At 36.1% G+C, this 18,155-nt stretch overlaps 1 protein-coding gene across 1 annotated transcript in view; it reads left to right on the top strand.

The window, feature by feature from the left end:
* Positions 1–18,155, top strand: part of LOC134220822 (cytochrome P450 4C1-like) — a 91,674-nt gene that overhangs the window by 6,709 nt on the left and 66,810 nt on the right. The window lies entirely within an intron of this gene.

Raw genomic sequence — 18,155 nt, 5'->3', positions numbered from 1 at the left:
AAAAATCCAATGAATCTTAGGAGTTTCCACTGAAATTTTCAATCGGCGTGGAAAATTATAGATCAGCGGCGTGACAAATTTTCAACGGCGGTGCGCCGATGCAAAAATGTCGGCGGCGGCGTCGTTCCAAAAACTGCCAGTGGCGCACACCTCTAGCCATATGTCAATTACACAACGGGTTCTATGGTCAAAAATGTCCACCAGTTTGGCGAAATGACAATTATGGGCAAATAGCCTTTCCACCAAAAGAACATTTCGATCAAATGACCAGTTCGGCCGAACGATATTTTTGGCCGTATGTCCATTTCAACTAAATGACATTTTCGGCCAGATGGGTTTTGCCCTAATTCAGCCAAACTCTTTTCGGCCTTGTAGTCTTCGGCCAAATGACTCTTTTCTTCGTTTGGCCGAAAGTCATTCGGCAAAAAGCCATTTATTCACCAAAACTCATCTAGCCAAATTCCATTATACCGAATTTAACTCTTGTTCAAAACGGTTTTCAGATCGAAAATTGTTAAACCGAAAACGTCATTTAGCTGAAAACGATATACAGCAGAAAGGGATATTCGGAGTAACAGGTTGTTTGGCCGAAAAAGTCGTTTGACCGAATAGATCAGTTGGTCGAAAATACCGTTTGGTAGGAATGGTCGATTAGCAGAAAGGACCATTTGGCACTAAAATGTACTTTCTGCAAAACAACAATTTCAGTCAAACTGCATTTTTCTGCCAAATGGCCAATTTGGATAATCTACTTCTTTTTTGACAAAATGATCAATTCAGCCGCACTACACTTTCTCCCGATTGTCCATTTCGACAAAATGGCCCTTTCTGCCAAGCGACCATTTCGGTCAAAGGGCATTTTCAGTCAATTGAGCTATTCAGCCAACCAATTTTTGCAGCTTAAGTAACTGTTCGAACAAATGACATTTTCGGCCAAATACTTTAGGGGCTGTCCATAAACCACGTAGATTCTTCAGGGAGGGGCAGGGATGTCTAAAAAAAAAATTACGCTTGTCTACGAAGGGATGGTGAGGGTATCTTATTTATATAAAATAATATAAAAAATATATATAAAATATAAAATATAAAATATTTTATAAAAAAAATCAAAATCGATTTTTTTTTCAAATACTGTGCATTCAAATGAACGAAAATAAATATGAATTATGGAAATAACTGAATCTATCTCCCTAAAGTGCATTTTTGACCGCTTATGTGCTTTTCTTGTTACTATTATGTGTTTTCTTGTTTTTTTTTTCAAAATTTCCACATGAATTTTTATGCAGATTTCCAGTAGGAGCTTCTTTGGTTATCACAAGTAATTCTTTAGAGTTTTTACAGGAAATTGTTTTATACGTCAACGGAATATTCTTTGGAATTCCTAAGGGAAGCTTTTTAGAATATCCAAGAATTTTTTGTTTTAGAATTTTTAGAAGATAATCTTTGTAATTTACATCTCCAAAGTTTCCTCTAGAAATCCTCCAGAATTCACACGGGAAATTTTCCTGAAAGTCCCAGAATTCTTCCGAATTTTTGCAAGGAATTCCTTGAACATGTAAGCTGAAGTTTCATGGCAATTTCCTGTGGCCTTCTTCGGGATGCAAATTATTTTTTTATGGGTATACCAGAGGGAGGAGGTTTGAAAATGTGAAAATTTGATCTACGTGGCTTGTGGACAGCCCCTTAGTTAATTGATCAAAGAGGCCTTGGGCAAGGAGGATTGGGAAAGCCGAGCAATGAAATAATTTGTTTGAGAAATAATATTAGTCTTTTTTCTCCATATTTCGAAAAAGATCTGAAAAGTGTTGTCAAACAATTTAGTACCAAATCTATAGGTTTCTCCGGTACAGATCAAAAAATAAAAGTAAAAAACCATGCCCAGGGGCAATTGAGGGTCGGAAGAAAAAACAAATGCTCTATAATCGTATAAGAAAGTGCATGAACCAAATTCCTCCTCCAACCAATCGAAAAAAAAATAGTTCTTTTTTGATAAAAAATAATTCTATCGTGTTTATTTTTATTAGAATACGTTTTTGGACAAGAAATCGGAATGTATGAAAAATGTATCTGGTCCAAAATGTTCAATATGCAGTTTCACAAACAAACGATTCAATTTAACACTCCATATAGCAACCGAATTAACAACCGTTAGTTGAAGCACACTAACGAGAATTGCAGTAACTTTTACTAAATGATACAACAAAATGAATTTTAATCCTTTAGTTTAAGTTACTGCAACTTGCGCTTGATTTCCGTTATAAGTAGAATTCAAACTACAAACCTTTAGGGCTGATATCTCTTTTAGAAACTAGTCCATGTCCTATTTCATCAATTAAACCAAATTAGATACGCCTTCAATAACTGTTCCGTTTCAGGTCATCCAAAACTTTCCTGCAGAATAGGCCTTAAGGTCTACAGGCCTAACCAAGGAATTGATATGCTTTATTTCAAATTCTTCATGCCCTATTTGATCCATCGAACAAAATGAATCATTTGATTGAGAAACTGCATAAGTCCATTTTACACTTTTTCGAGAAAACAACAAAAAACTGTTTTTGAACAAATTTGCACCGAATCTTTCGATTTCTTCGATACAGATCAATAGTTTTTGGCAAAGCTCAACACCCTGGGACACTTTCGGTGCAAAAAATGTAAGCCGGAATCCACAATTGCTCTTCAAAGTACGTGGACATATGCAGTTTCTCAAACCAAAGAAAAATTCATACAATCCGGAACAAAAATTTTTTTCGTTTTTTCCAGAATACGTATTTTTGGACGAGGATTCAGAATATATAAAAATCTCATTTTGACCAAAAATGTTACATATGCAGTTTCTCAAACAAACGGTTCAAATTGGATACGCCTTCAATAACTGTTCTATTTCAGGTCCAAGAATCCCCAGAAGTATGGGTCTTAAGGGCTACACACGTGTCAAAAGAACAGTTTTCTCTTTCAAACTGTTTGATTCAAAGAATCATTCAAGAATTACTTAGAGCACATGACCTCAGTTCTACACACATAACCAGAAGTTTCTAATGACTTGAAAAAAATGTTGATGCCTTTGTGGTCCATAGAAAAAACAATGGATACAACTTCAACTATTGTTGCATCCTAGTTCAAAAAATAATTCCCTATAGTATAGGCTTTCAGCTCCGTGAGAGCTGTTAGCCTTTTTTTTTATTCGTGTATGCTGATTGTGATCCAAAGAATTGAATTGGATGAGCCTTCAACAAGGATCCTTCTCAGCCTACCCAGTCAAGATCGACCCAAGATTGTATATGATGCCACATAAAATGTAGGTCATATAGGTACTTCCCCATACAATATGTACGTATATCGCCTCAAGTTTAGCATCTTATGTTGCATCCTATACGATTTTGTGTTGACTGGGTAGCGGTAGGATGCGCGGCTATAAAGCAAGACCATGCTGAGGGTGGCTGGGTTCGATTCCCGGTGCCGGTCTAGGCCATTTTCGGTTTGGAAATTGTCTCGACTTTCCTGGGCATAAAAATATCATCGTGTTAGCCTCATGATATACGAATGCAAAAAATGGTAATTTGGTTAAAAGACTATTATTCTTCCATTTTCTTCCACTATTAACTTTTTTATGTATCAACAAGCAGATATGTATTTCGTTACCTACTTGGAAACTTCTTCAGTGTTTGTTATCGACTGAAGAAAAACATTAACTGTTATCTAATTAATCAAAAAATATGGTGTGTAGGTAGAACTGTAGGTAAAAATTAGGGCATGTCGCTTGGACCGATTCGTCGTCGTTCCGTGGGTAGTAATCTAAACAGCCAGGTATATCCGTTTCCTTGATCTTTGTTAAGTAAGTTTATTTGTTTTTGTTTGTAAATTTCTAAGCTTTTCGCTACGTCAAGTTTCCAAGGATTTTGTATTTGTCTGAGAAGTGATATGTTGTCTTTAGTTAATTGATGATCTTCGTTAAATATATGTTCGGCTACTTTAGTTTTGAAATGATAATGTATACCACTGATACACTGAAAAAGTCTTTGTTTGCTTTAGTTACTTCTGCCAAATGTTCTTTGAACCTCGTGTCTAGTGTTCGTTTTGTCTGTCCTATGTAGATTTTGTCACAGTGTGGGCATGATATTTTATAAACTCCAGATTTTCCTAATGCGTCAACGGGGTCTTTTGTGCTTCCAAGTAGTGTCTTCAGTTGGTTGTTCCTGCTACTGAAAACTAATTCGATACCAATTTTTCTAAATTTAGAGCGTAATGGTCTGGTTATATTATGGTCAAAATTAACGGATACTCGTCGCAATTCATTTGTTATTGGTGATAATGTAGTTAATGATTTTCTGTACTGGGTTTTTCTATGTTTGTCTATAATAGCTTGAATAGTTCTAGTTAATTAATCATATGGTAATTTGGCTTAGAAACCTCGCGGTCAATAACTGTGGAAGTGCTGAATAAACACTTAGCAACGAGGAGATGTAATGCCAATAACAATCAAAACAAGAAGAGCCTTGAACAATTGTTCTATTTCAGTTCATTCAAAAATTTACTGGATTTTATGGCTTCAGGTCATTATGCGTACCCAAAGGGCCGTACCCGTGCAGCACAAGTCAGATGAAAATGGTTGCAATAACTTGATTGTGACTGAATCCGGTTACATATGTGGAATACGTGTGTTGCTAAGATGATATTACTTTTGAAATTGTACATGCCCTTTGTAATACATAGAACCAAATTGGATAAGCATTGAACAAGGAATCAAATTCCATTCCATTTAAATTATCACTAAAACAGGTTGAATTTCTAAATTAAGAAAATAGACCTTTCTTTATGCGTATTGACCGCAAGGCCTGCAGTCTAATTCTTGAAATACTTTGATAGTGGAACATGCATTCAATGCATATCCAATTTGTTTCAAATGATCACTAAAAGCATGTTGCATTTCTAAATGGAGCAAATAGATCTTTCGTTACGCTTGTACTCCAATTCTTGGTACTATTGAATGGTCCTGAATGAAATATGAATTCAATTCTTATCCAATCTGGTTCAAATGATTACCAAGAACATGTTGCATTTCCGAAAGGAACGAACAGATCTTTCGTTAGGCGTATTGATCTTAAGGCATTGAGTATTGATGTTGGGACCACTAGGGAGCATGCACCATATCAAAAATACCTATACATAAGGGTGGCTCAAATTAGTATAGGAAAAACTTTTTTCATTTTTTTTGATAGGTTGCCCTCGTATTCGGTTCTATTTGATGCCCTAATGCTATGGACAAAATTTCAGCCAAATCGGTCAACGTTTGGGCAATGCTAAACTGGTTGGAAGTTTATATGCAAAAATGTATGCAGGAACATCCAAATACAGGGAATTGTATTTGGACGGCACAACTTACGATGAAGAACTATGATACTCATTCAGATCTTGAAGAATTTAATACAGAACGTTATGCAGAAAACCGCGAGAAGATTAGAGTTTGCCCGGCTAAATTATTAGCATATCTCTGAAGTGGGGTTTACATGTTAGTTTATGATTGGGGGCCTGACAGTCTAAACTCCAGGGAACTAGATCTAGAAATGTGATAATAACATATCAAATTTAGGTCTTTGTATTGCTATCCGGACTCGTTATTGTTATCGGCGGTCACCAGTGAGCCCAAGTACACGAATTCTTCAACCACCCTTTTATACCACGCATGCGTCGCAGCATGCGTGGATTAAAAAAAGACAGCTTACGTTTTGAATGGATTTTATGAGGCTTGTCCTTAAACTAGTTGACCCGGAAGACGTTGTCCGACATAGCAGTCGAAAATGCGCGTTTTGAATTGCCAACGCGAAATTATCATACGAATCCTAATATTAGTTTTTCACAGTTAACTCAACTTTATTCGTGATTTTTGAATAAGGAAATATCATAAAAACCCGTCGGAAATTATAACAAGCATATCTGCTGAAGGAGTGAAGAAAATCCATTAAGCCGATTTTGATACATAGACCAAGTACAGTTTTATTCAACTTCTGTTGTAAATGCACATTTTCAACCAAGTTCATTCTTCCAAGTATGCACAAATTTATTCTCATTTCCGTTAATGTCTATAAATCGAAAGCATTGAAACATTACCTACCCGCAACTGGAATTACCATCCCGGGTAGAACTGAATAACAAACAAATAACATAATAATAACACATTTTACTATGATATCTGGTTTCGCATCCCAACAACAAATTTTGTTATCCATGTTTTATTTTAAGGAAGAGCAGAACAACAAATGACTGCTATTATTTTAGTTGCCAATTTTATGTTTCGGTTGCTAATCGATTGATTTTCGGCGAGAAATAAAACAAATGTTTGCCAGATTGTCCGGACGTTTCGGTCGATTCACTGGCCTTCGACCATCTTCTGCGGACTAATCTTCCTGCCGCTTCCTTACTCTAAAGCTTCAAACGCAATACAGAGCGGAACGGCGACGGTAACGGAAAATTTGACAATATATGAGTTAATTGTCAAATTTCCCGTTTCCGTTGCCGTTCCGTTGTATTGTGTTCGGGGCTTAAGTCTAGAGTAAGGAAGCGGCAGGAAGATTAGTCCGCAGAAAATGCTGGAAGGTCAGTGAATCGACCGAAACGTCCGGCATCTGGCAAACATTTGTTTTATTTCTCGCCGAAAATCAATCGTTTAGCAACCGAAATATAAAATCGCGGCGATCGATCCATTGTCATCATTTAGTTATTTCAGCAACTATATCAAACAAACTCACATCAGATTTAGATTTAGATTCAGAATAACAGAATAAATTCATATATTTATGGTCAAATTTATTATTTATTTGTTATTTTCTTCTACCCGGGATGGAACTCATTTCTAGCTAAGAAAGTACGGAAGCGTTGTGGGAAAATGTCTTTATTAGACCAACTTGGCCGCTGTATCTCTTTCTATACAAATCGGTCAAACTAAAATATTTTTTACGAAAATCCAACTGAATCTTTTAGGAAAAGTGAGGAATGTTCTTCAGGAAATTAAGATGCGGAAATTCCTACTAGAGTTATGGCATTATTTTGGTCAGAAATTGTTTTAGAATTTCATGGGAAACTTGTGAAGTGTTAGGAAAAATGTTAGGGAATTTTCGGCAAAAATAGCTGGGGAAGTTTTAGTTAGCAATTTGAAGAAATTGTTCAATAATTTCCAGATAAATTTCCGGATGGATTCTAATAAGTTTTCCAGAGGAGCTTTTGGAGAAAATGTCAGCAGATTCTTGTAGAACTTTGTAGAAGGATAGCCGGATGAATTTTCAGAGGATTTTTTTTAAAGTAATATTCAGAACAATGCCAAGAAGATTCCCTAGCGATTTTCTGGCGCGCAAGTTCCAGGAAAAAAAAAATAATTGGAGCGTCTGAAGGAAGTTTTGGAAGAATTCCCGAAGAGTGAATAGAAGATGGATTTAGGGTATCTTCAAGTTCATTTCGACAAAAGATCCAGTGGAATTCCACGAGCTTTGTTGAGGCATTGAGTGTATAGTTCTTGAAGTAATTTATTAGGAGTTTTTGGGCGAATTTCTTCAGGAATTTCTGGTCGAATTTCTATTGGTGTAGTTCCTAAGGAATAATCAGATAAATTTCTCGAGAAATTCCTAGGAAGATCGACTTGAAGTCGAGTCAAGTACGAGACACTGAAGACGGCCTTACTGTTGAGGTCGAAATACGTATCTGTCAAGATACAATTAAGTGGTGGAATTCAATGGGATGGTATAAACTCGTCTTATGACAAGTGAAGACATTCCACTAAAAAGCTCAAAATAATTTTCTTATTCCTAAGCAACTTTCGGAGGAATTCTTGGAGCATATGGAGAATGTCCCGAAGAAATTTGCTCAGGAGCTTTCGCGCAAATTCCGGACAATTTTTGAAGCATGAAATTAGCCGCGCGCGCCACTACCGATCACTAACGATGTGACACCTCCGGGCCGCCGCCGCTGCTGGCTGAAAATGGTCTATTGGCATAAAGGTCTAATCTACACTCCCAGCCAAAAGTTTAGGCACAGACAAACAGACATAACACTCGTCAAATTTTCATCGTTCACTGATTTACTGGTCAATTCAAATAATCATTAGTTGGCCAATCGATCACTCGTGGCGCGCGCATCGGTTTTGCTCCAGTTTGACGTTTGCTCACTACCGCCATCTGGTTCGTGATTTGCCTAACTAACCGAAATCAACAGATGTCGTTAGTGTTTGCATGACGATGAATTTGATGAGTATATGTTCTATGTGTTATGTCTGTTTGTCTGTGGTTTAGGTTCACCCTCGAAAAATATCGGCAAAAGTTTTTGATCATTTTTCCACCACCTTACATCAGATTTCGGGTATTGTTAGTAAGCATATGCGGTATTTCGAAAAATTTCGTTTCAGGGGGTTCGAAACGAAATTCCGCGGAATTTCGTGGAATTTGAGCATGGCGAAATCTGATTTTTTGATTTCGTTTCGTTTCGTAAAATTACAAAAATTTCGCTAGAAAAAAACAAGCTTCTAATGAAATTTAACGGAATTCTGCGGAATTCCAAAATAAATTTAAACTTAAGCCATACTTTAGAAAGATGTTTTCAAATCTTTATGTTATATTGTCAGATTTTCTGGATATGATACACTGCGCGGCTTTTGTAATGTTCCCAAATGGGTACTTGCACAAAACTTCACGCGGCGAATGACTGTCGAAAGGTACGGCCGCGCCAAACGATACACCGCAATGCTATTCACCCATAAGAATCAAGTAAACGGGGTGCAAAAGCGCGGTAGTACCATTTCTGAAGAGTACGCCGCGTGCAATTTAGAGAAAATCAGGCAATACATTTTTTTCTGTGAACGCTTGCTATAATATATTATAATGTCGACAAATATGTATTTATTTTTCTTTTTTAAAACGTCTTTTGGGTTTTGTTAGAAAAATCTAACAGAAAACGAAGAGTATTTTCAACTATCCTATCCTATGTTTTACTAACGTTTTACAATATGTAAATAGAGTGTAAATGTAATCAGATATGAATCAGATCAGTATAACTTTGTCAAAGCGGCAAATCCGTGGAGTGGATTGGTAGGGCCCTTTTGATATTTTTTGACGCCTCTTTCTTATTAAAGGCCGATTTCTTCACCTTCGCTTAGGCCTCAAAACAGGGACCTTCGCATACCCTTTCGATAGCTCTTTCGTATGACAGTTTTCATGGTTTGCTCGTTTCGAGTCAAGATGCGCAATGCCACCCCACGTTTAAGCGCATGAGAATGCACCACTTAAGTGTAACAATGCATAAAGGAAAACAAAATGCAACATTTTACGTCCAAAAAACAATTTGAATCTTATCTAGATGGGGATGGGTTGTTTGGCTGAAACCCATTCGACCGAAAGCCATTTGGCCGAAAGTTGTTTGGCCGAATTGGTCATTTAGCCGAAAGGGTCGTTTGGCCAAAGGTCATTTGGCCGAAAGAGTCATTAGGCCGAAAGGGTCATTTGACCGAAAGGGTCATTTGGGGAAAAGGGTCAATAGGCCGAAAGAGTCATTAGGCCAAAAGGGTCATTTGGCCGAAATATTCATTAGGCCGAAAGGGTCATTTGGCTGAAAAGATTGTTTAACAAAAAGGGTCATTCGGCCGAATAGGACATTTGACCGAATAGGTCATTTGAAAAGTGACAAATTAGGAATGAGAAGAGAGACGTCTCACTTCTCACTTATCATTTTTCTCTACTCACAATGGCGGAAAGCCATTTGGCCGAATACCACTAGGCCGAAAGTTGTTTGGTCGAATGGGTCATTTGACCGAAAGGGTTGTTTGGCCGAAAGAGTTGTTTGGCTGAAAGGGTCGTTTGGTCTAAAGGTTCATTTGGCCGAAAGTGTCGTTTGGCCATTTGGACATTTGGCCCATTTGAAAAGTGACAAATGAGGAATCAGAAGAGAGATGTCTCAGGTATCAGGTATCAGAACGTCGGCTCTGGCGGCACGTTCCCCTACCATGGGAGATTTGTGCCTCGCCTCTAACAGCCTTCATCAGCATCATCATCAACTGATAAGAACTGAAAATATTGCAATTATGTTACACTCAAACTTGTTAAAGATTATTCAACGTGATAACGTCTATTTTGATAAAATTCAATCAATGCATGGACTGTAATAGACATGCTTTTATTCCATATTGGTTCCATATAGGTTCTGCAAGGAGTATTGTGTAAAATAAAATAGGTCAATTGTAAGTTTTGTATTCAGTTTTATTTAATTCATCATTCATGATTACATCAGTTTGGAGTATACAACTTTTGTTTTTTTTTTCAATTTTCGATAGATTGCATTGGGTAAATTTTTATATAAACTTTAGATAATGAATAATGTATCTTATTTTTTTGTTTTTCAATTATTTCGACCGACTTTCCGTCGATGGACAAAACAACTGATTGCTTACCATTTTCGGGTGGGAGGATGCGTGCAACCTTCCAATATTTTGTGTTCAAGTTAGGATTCAATCTAGATATCATATTCAAAATTGTTGCGTGAGCGTTTTTGTTCAATCTAGGAACTAATGGTTAAGATAGAATAGCTCTTCGTGATACTGGTAAAGTTGTGAAAGGTACAATTTCAAAGAATGGAACAGATTTCTTTGCTTTGATAGAACTTAGAGACGATCTCAGAAATATGTTCGGAATACATGTGAATGATATAAAATACACTATAGTTACATTACACTCCTACTGAAATCTTATAGATTCACACATACGAAGCATACATTTTAAGAAGATATTCATGTATTACAGAAATTACATTTCTAAAGACCTTCATTATGACACTTTTTAATCCAGAAAAAAATGACCATGCGCCAGAATTAAACTCCTTCGCCAAAAATATGTGACGAATAGATCGAAAAGATTATTTTTCATCTATTATGCACATCACTTTAACGAAACAATTTAATATAGCACAAAAGAGCCATATCTGAATTGTGATTACCCGAGTCAAAATACTATATAACTTGGAGACCCATATCAATTGATTAATTTATGAATAATTTGTTCAGACTAGATTTGCACTAAAAAAAACTCTGAAACAATTTTATAGAAAACAAATTTTGTGACAATCTGGAAATCATGTTATTATTTGGTAATCGTTTTCACCATAATACTGTATAATGGATCACATTTTGCGCATTAAGTGCATACTTATTGAATTTGATTCGAACCGGGTTGGCAACAGAATCTGATAGAAGAGCATACATGAAAGATTGTTCATGCACACTATTAAAATACCTCGGGTTAAAACTTCATAGTGTGTGCGCTTGCTATAAAAGCCACAGTATATTATGCCTGGTAGTGATTTTATTTCAAATCACAGAACAGAAGTATGTGTTGCTCAAGACATATGAAAAGCGATATGCAATAGTGACGATACATTATAAACACAAATCAATTGTTATAACTGAAAAGTATGGCGACGATTGGTAATAAACAAACCATCAATAATATGATATTTTACGTTATAGATCCATTATTTGGTAGTTTTTAGCTTCTTTAATATATTTTATAAGGTACTTATCTTTCCTGTATGGATCGAGTCTCTGCTTTCCATTATGTACATTCGTAACTGCACCAACGTTCGGTTTATTTATCGGTACATGCATTCACACATGATTCCCTTTATGAAACACTCAGAATTTTGCACTTTTTACACATTATTTCTTAATAAAACACAAGAAGCGCATTATCGAACATCACAAGGAGTAAATAGCAATCCAATGACTGTGAATTTAACATTTTTTGGAATCTTAGAACACCGCAAATAAACAATAATTGTAGTCACGATTTTACACACGTCTTGCCAAATTGGTACCACAGTGGCCCACGTCTCACTTTTCACTATTCATGTTTCTCTTTTCACTGTAAAAAGTGAGAAGCGCACTTGTCACAGTGAGATGTGAGAAATGAAGAGTGAGAAGTGACACGTCTCTCTTCTCATTCCTAATTTATCTCTTTTCAAATAAGCTTTCGGACAAAAGACCCTTTCGGCCTAATGACCCTTCGGCCAAATGACCCTTTTGGCCAAATGACCCTTTCGGCCAAATTACCCTTTCGGCCAAATTACCCTTTCGGCCAAACGTCCTTTTCGGCAAAACAACCTATTCGGCCTAAAGACCCTTTTGTTCGGCCAAATGACGGTTTCGGCCAAACGACCCATTCGGCCAAATGACCCGTTCGGCCAAATGACCCTTTCGACCAAATGATACGTTCGGCCAAATAACTTTCGGCCAAATGTTGCTGCTGGTCACGGGACGATAGATAGTCTGGAAGAACGCGAACTTTGTTCACAATGAATATTTAGTCGTTTATCAAGGCGACCTTTCCTGTGGCGTTCACGGAGATGCACCCGAGCAACACACATGTTGTAAATCAGTTTATGATACTCATATATGACCAAATTTGGTCATATATGAGTTATTGCAACTAAATCAACGTGAATTGTGCTGCTAGGGCATATTCCTCGGTCTCTTATACCGACGTGACGTGACCGACATCGTCATTGATCATGAATTGGAAACTCCGAAGCAAGTACAATAAGAAAAAAAATATCCCAAGAAGATTGTTCAATTGGTAAGCTGTGCACATTTGCTGTTTCTCGGCCAATCATGATGAGCAACTACTATGTGTACAGTTAATCAAGCTAAGCTATTCTTTGACTATGTATGTAAGGAACATTGCAGAGTCGTGGGCATTTCTAAATCTTCGCAGGTTCTTTACTCATGGTTGCTTTCACCTCATACTGACCATAACAGCTGTTTCTTACACTTTCTTACACTCAATTTTTAACTTTTTTATATGCACAAACTTATATACAAGGACAAACAAACAAAAACTAGTAAGTTTATAAGACTATGGGTCTCTGACCCTTCTATAAGAAGTTTGAATTTAGAAGGAAATGATATGAGAAATATTGTATGAGAAAAAATTATTTCTTCATACCTGGCAAACTGCTGCCGTAAAAACTTTGCGATCACATTTGCGAAATATAATCTGAAATACATATCGTTGTGTATTTTAGAAAACTACACAGGATCGTGTACATGAATATATGCTATTATAAATTCTCTATCTACATATACGCCTGGCAGATGTGGATAAATATTTTACTTAGTTAGGGTTAGCTCAATACCATGAAACTACGCACACTGATGAGACAATAATTCTTTAGTGAAATAAGGTTTTTAACAGAATTTGAATCCATATACGAAAAATCCCACTATTTGTATATTTTTATATACCTACTGATATAAAACCGAACTAATAAAAAATTGATCAATTTGGGAGCATACACTCCACGATGAATTCGTTTGGAAGCGGCACAAATTCTGGGGTATTGCCTTATCGCCATAGTTTCTTCTGTTATTATACAGCGATTCCACGGGAAAAGAATAGAGTTGAAAAAAAAAGTTGTCCAATTTTGCTCAAAATCGCTTGGTATGTTCTTCATCGAAAATAATTAGACCCGTATTTTTTTATTTTTTTTATTAGGGTGACCATGTTCGATATAGGGTTACCAAAAAAATCGCTATTTTTCGATTTTTTTTTATTTTTAAAAAATCATAACTTTTGAACCACTGGATCAATTTGCAATATTTTTTTATGGATAGAAAGCTTATTACTTCTAGTTCTTACTAAAATTTTTGGTTTGGTGTATTGGTGTACTCAAATTTGCTAAAATGGTCAAAATATTCGTTTTTAAAAAAAAAAAATAATGTTGGACCACAACGACTATATATTTTTATATTTTTTTATGAAAATTCAAATATTTTTACATAACATATCAAAAAATTAGAAATGTTCAACGAGCCGTTTTTGAGTTGCATTTTTTTTTTAAATTTCAAGTTTTCTGCCCACACACACATGGAATGAACGTTCAGCGATTCCACGGAAAAAGAATAGAGTTGAAAAAAAAAGTTGTCCAATTTTGCACAAAATCGCTTGGTATGTTCTTCATCGAAAATAATTAGACCCGTATTTTTGCCTTTCTCGTATACTAAGTATACGTAAAGGCTATAGGATCACTCCAAAACCGAACTTTTGATAGAAGGCTCGGAGACCCATAGTGTTATATACCAATCGACTCAGTTCGACGAATTGAGGTGATGTCTGTATGTGTGTATGTATGTGTGTGTGTGTGTGTACAAAAATGTGAGACACACTTTTTGGTACTTAGCATTATTCGATTTGCTCGCAACAAGTTGCAGTCGGCGCGGATTGCGGTCTAGTTGTTTCCTATTGAAAATTGGCCCGATCGGTCATTGCGTTCCAAAGGTATTGAAAAAACATTGTTTTTCTGCCCCCCTTGGAAAAAAAAATTAAAAAACGAAAAAAAAATTTTTTTTCAAAGCTTGCAGCAATGCATTCAAATGACCGCAAATACATATGGATTGATGGAAAAAGTGAAATCTATCCCCCTAAAGTGCTATTTCGACCTCTCTTATGTGTTTTTCTTATTATTTTAAAGCACGAGAAAGGCACCACCAACGCTAGGTGGATTGATCTGGGTTTTTTATTTAGGGTTTATTAGGGTGACCATGTTCGATATAGGGTTACCAGAAAAATCGCTATTTTTCGAAAATTTTTATTTTTAAAAAATCATAACTTTTGAACCACTGTATCGATTTGCAATGTTTTTTTATGGATAGAAAGCTTATTAAAAAATCTTAAAAAACGAATATTTTGACCATTTTAACAAATTTGTGTACACCAATACACCAAACCAAAAATTTTAGTAAGAACTAGAAGTAATAAGCTTTCTATCCATAAAAAATATTGCAAATCGATACAGTGGTTCAAAAGTTATGATTTCTTAAATATAAAAAATTTCGAAAAATAGCGATTTTTCTGGTAACCCTATTTCGAACATGGTCACCCTAATAAAAAAATAAAAAAATACGTGTCTAATTATTTTCGATGAAGAACATACCAAGCGATTTTGAGCAAAATTGGACAACTTTTTTTTTCAACTCTATTCTTTCCCCGTGGAATCGCTGTATAACTATATTGGTCGCAAGATAGTTATTTGACTTCGAAAAAGTGAAATCAGAATTGCATACGTAGTAAAATCAATTCAATAAAAAAAAATCCGCGGAAAAAAAATAAAATTTCGTTTTGTTTCGTAAAATTCCGAATTGAATGCTCCTTGATTTCGTATCGTTTCGAAGTTTCGAATATAAAATTATATTTCGTTTCGTTCCGTTTCGAATCAACAAAGACATTTTGAATTTCATTTCGTTTGGAAAAAGTGTGTTATCGCATACCCTTAATTGTTAGCTCAATACAAATAATATGAGTAGATCTTGCATCATAGGTATTTTAAGCTAACTGTTCTCAATTTTATATGTTCTAAAATATAACATTAAAAAACACAGTTTTCTTATCTGGTTTGAGCTAATCACCGTGGAATACATTAATCGAAATTGATTGACTTTTTTCGGTGACCGTCACCGAAAAAAGCCAATCAATTTCGATTAGTCTTATATTCATCTTGTTAAAATTTGTTGATTTTTCTCAAAACTGAGCTCACAAAATTTTGAAATAAAAAGGGGAACGGAAATCAATTTTAATCATTTTTGAGATGCATTGATGAAATTCGGGCGAAAAATTTTTGTTAGATTTTGAAAAATCAAAATGTTTACTCAAGTGTATGGTATGTATCGGCCAAAAGTTTGGGTTTGGCTGGTTGGTTCAACATTAAAGTGAGAAGGAACATCTGAAATTACCAGCTTTCTTCTATTTTTTCGATTAGTCAAACGGTCTCGAAACCTTGTTTCTTTGAAGGAAATTGACAAGCAATTGGAAGCAGAATGTATGTTAGAACTGTAGTTCCATTTTTTTACGAATTACTTTTCTTCAACTTCTTCTTCTTTGATGGTTCTAAATGAACCGTGACTGGTTTTTCAATTTAGTTTTATTTTCACCAGTTATTATTTGAAAGCTTTTTCATCCGCCATTTTAACATATTTTTATTAGGGTGTTTTTTTTATTCTTAAAATTAAGTTTATGCCCGCCATTGCATAAATACGTATTTCGTGTGTGATAAACATAATGAATACACGCTATGACCAAGGAGTCGAGAATTTTTATTTCCCACCCGAAAAAAAACAGATAGAAGCAAAAGTTTCAATTGATCTGGCAGGTAACTTTGGATATGAAACAATATGGATTTTAGGTTGGCATTCAGCTCCTAGCCGATCCGCATCAATAAATGGTGTTTCACAAGTGACTGCAGTGACAATCTTCATCTATGTAAAGTTTTTTACTTTTATTATGCAAAATATATAAAATGTTGACGAAATTCGCTGATATTTTACTAACTACAAACGAATTTAATCGTTTTTAATTGTCCAATATCAATCGACGACAATGTACGAATGTGCGGTTTATTCATAGATTATGTATGGACTGCGCTATCATAGTATAGAATGTATACCCTCAAACTAACGGATCATTCACTTCAATTGGTGTATTTAATATGGTTCGATGTAGTTCTATAATTCATGCTTGTGTAGCTGCAAATCGCATTGAACTACTTTCAGCTCAAGGAATGACGTTGGTATCTGCTCGGGCAGCCAATCCATCGTTATGCAGCCCATCCTTGACAGTAGCATGAGTATCGTTACGCTTCTGGCGTTTGTTTTCAATGATAGAATTGAATCTGGTAACTATACCACAGTGCGTTAATTGAATGTATTGATTAAAGCACCTCGCAAGAAGATGTTCAATCAAATCAGTTGAGTTTAAAGTTTCATCGTGAACGAATCGTAACATACTATTGCGAAAGACCAACGGGTAAATCATCGGAAATGTTTGCAACCACATTGGCTCTGTTAGGAGCAGTTGCATTGGCGGTGCACCTTTACCTCAAAATGAGGTTTCGATTCGCGAAAAATATTCCTTCCGTTCAGCCGCTGAAACCATTTTTCGGAAATGGATTGGAGTTTGCTCAGGCCACTCCCCGTCGGATCATGAGGAACCTTAATAAAGCATTCGACAACAGGGAGCGGCTGTTTAAGATCTGTTTCGGTCCGCTACCGGTTGTGTGTGTCCAACATCCTGATCTGATACAGAAGCTCCTGACCAGCCCGGAAAGTATGGATAAGCCGTACGCGTACAAGTTTATGAGAGTGAATTCAGGATTATTGTATTCAGAATGTGAGTAGTTTTAGTACTTCTATTTTGATGCGTTCTACAGAAAAGCTCAGCGATTGTGAAGCAATAAAAATGCATGTGGGTTCCAGTTCTGAACCCATTTTAGATATTCCTCAACTTCTGAAATACATCTTAGTGAATAATAATGAATCCTGAGATTCGATTGAAGACTGCAGCAAACGGAAGCTTGAATTCAGAAATCTTATTTCTGATACAACTGATGTTGTTATTCACTGTGATATTGTGCCAGACTTTTTTTTTTTAAGTAAGACAAATCTTTCTAAAGTCCATCAACTCGAATGATAAAGATCAAGGCTTACGTATGGTTCAAGAATGTTTCAATTTTTTTAAGCGTAATCGCATCGTGGACAATTCGTTTAATGTTCATTACTTTAGTCGGTCGGTCTGTCAGCCTCAATTTCGTATCAATTTCCTCATTTCCACCAAGCGTCTAGGTTGGCTATTGCAACTTACCATCCTTTTTGTGTTCACACTAAAAGCCACCGCCAAAACTCCGTAATCATTTTTCGCATTCTACACGCACACAACTTGCAACTTGGGCAAGTTTTAACGACTGGGCAGCGGGCAGTCCACACTGGGGCTAGCAGAGTTGTAGGTGACCAAATATGTAACATATATTGATTTTAAAATGGTCCAAAATCATAAATCCGTTAAATTTTAGTTTCATCAAATGTGTTCATAACTTTCAGCCAATTTCAAAAGGAGAATAATTTCTCAATCCGCAGAAAAAATTAATTTATTTTTAGTAATTTCCTCTCAAGTTCCCATAATGCAGTCGGGCAATTGAGCTGAGACTTTCTGCGCTCATGCCTAACCATCCAGCGTAGTTACCTTTCTTGAGCTTGCAGACTTGCCAACACATTTCTCCCTTCACACGTTCTAACCGGGCAGAGACCCGGTTAGGTTAGGCCCCGCACCAGCGCTTTTCCAACTTGGCTTTCCCTCACCAGCGAG

Source organism: Armigeres subalbatus, chromosome 3 (assembly GCF_024139115.2).
Source record: "Armigeres subalbatus isolate Guangzhou_Male chromosome 3, GZ_Asu_2, whole genome shotgun sequence".
Taxonomy (NCBI): domain Eukaryota; kingdom Metazoa; phylum Arthropoda; class Insecta; order Diptera; family Culicidae; genus Armigeres; species Armigeres subalbatus.
The sequence above is the reverse complement of the archived record's forward strand: the minus strand, read 5'-3'. Positions and strand labels throughout refer to the sequence as shown.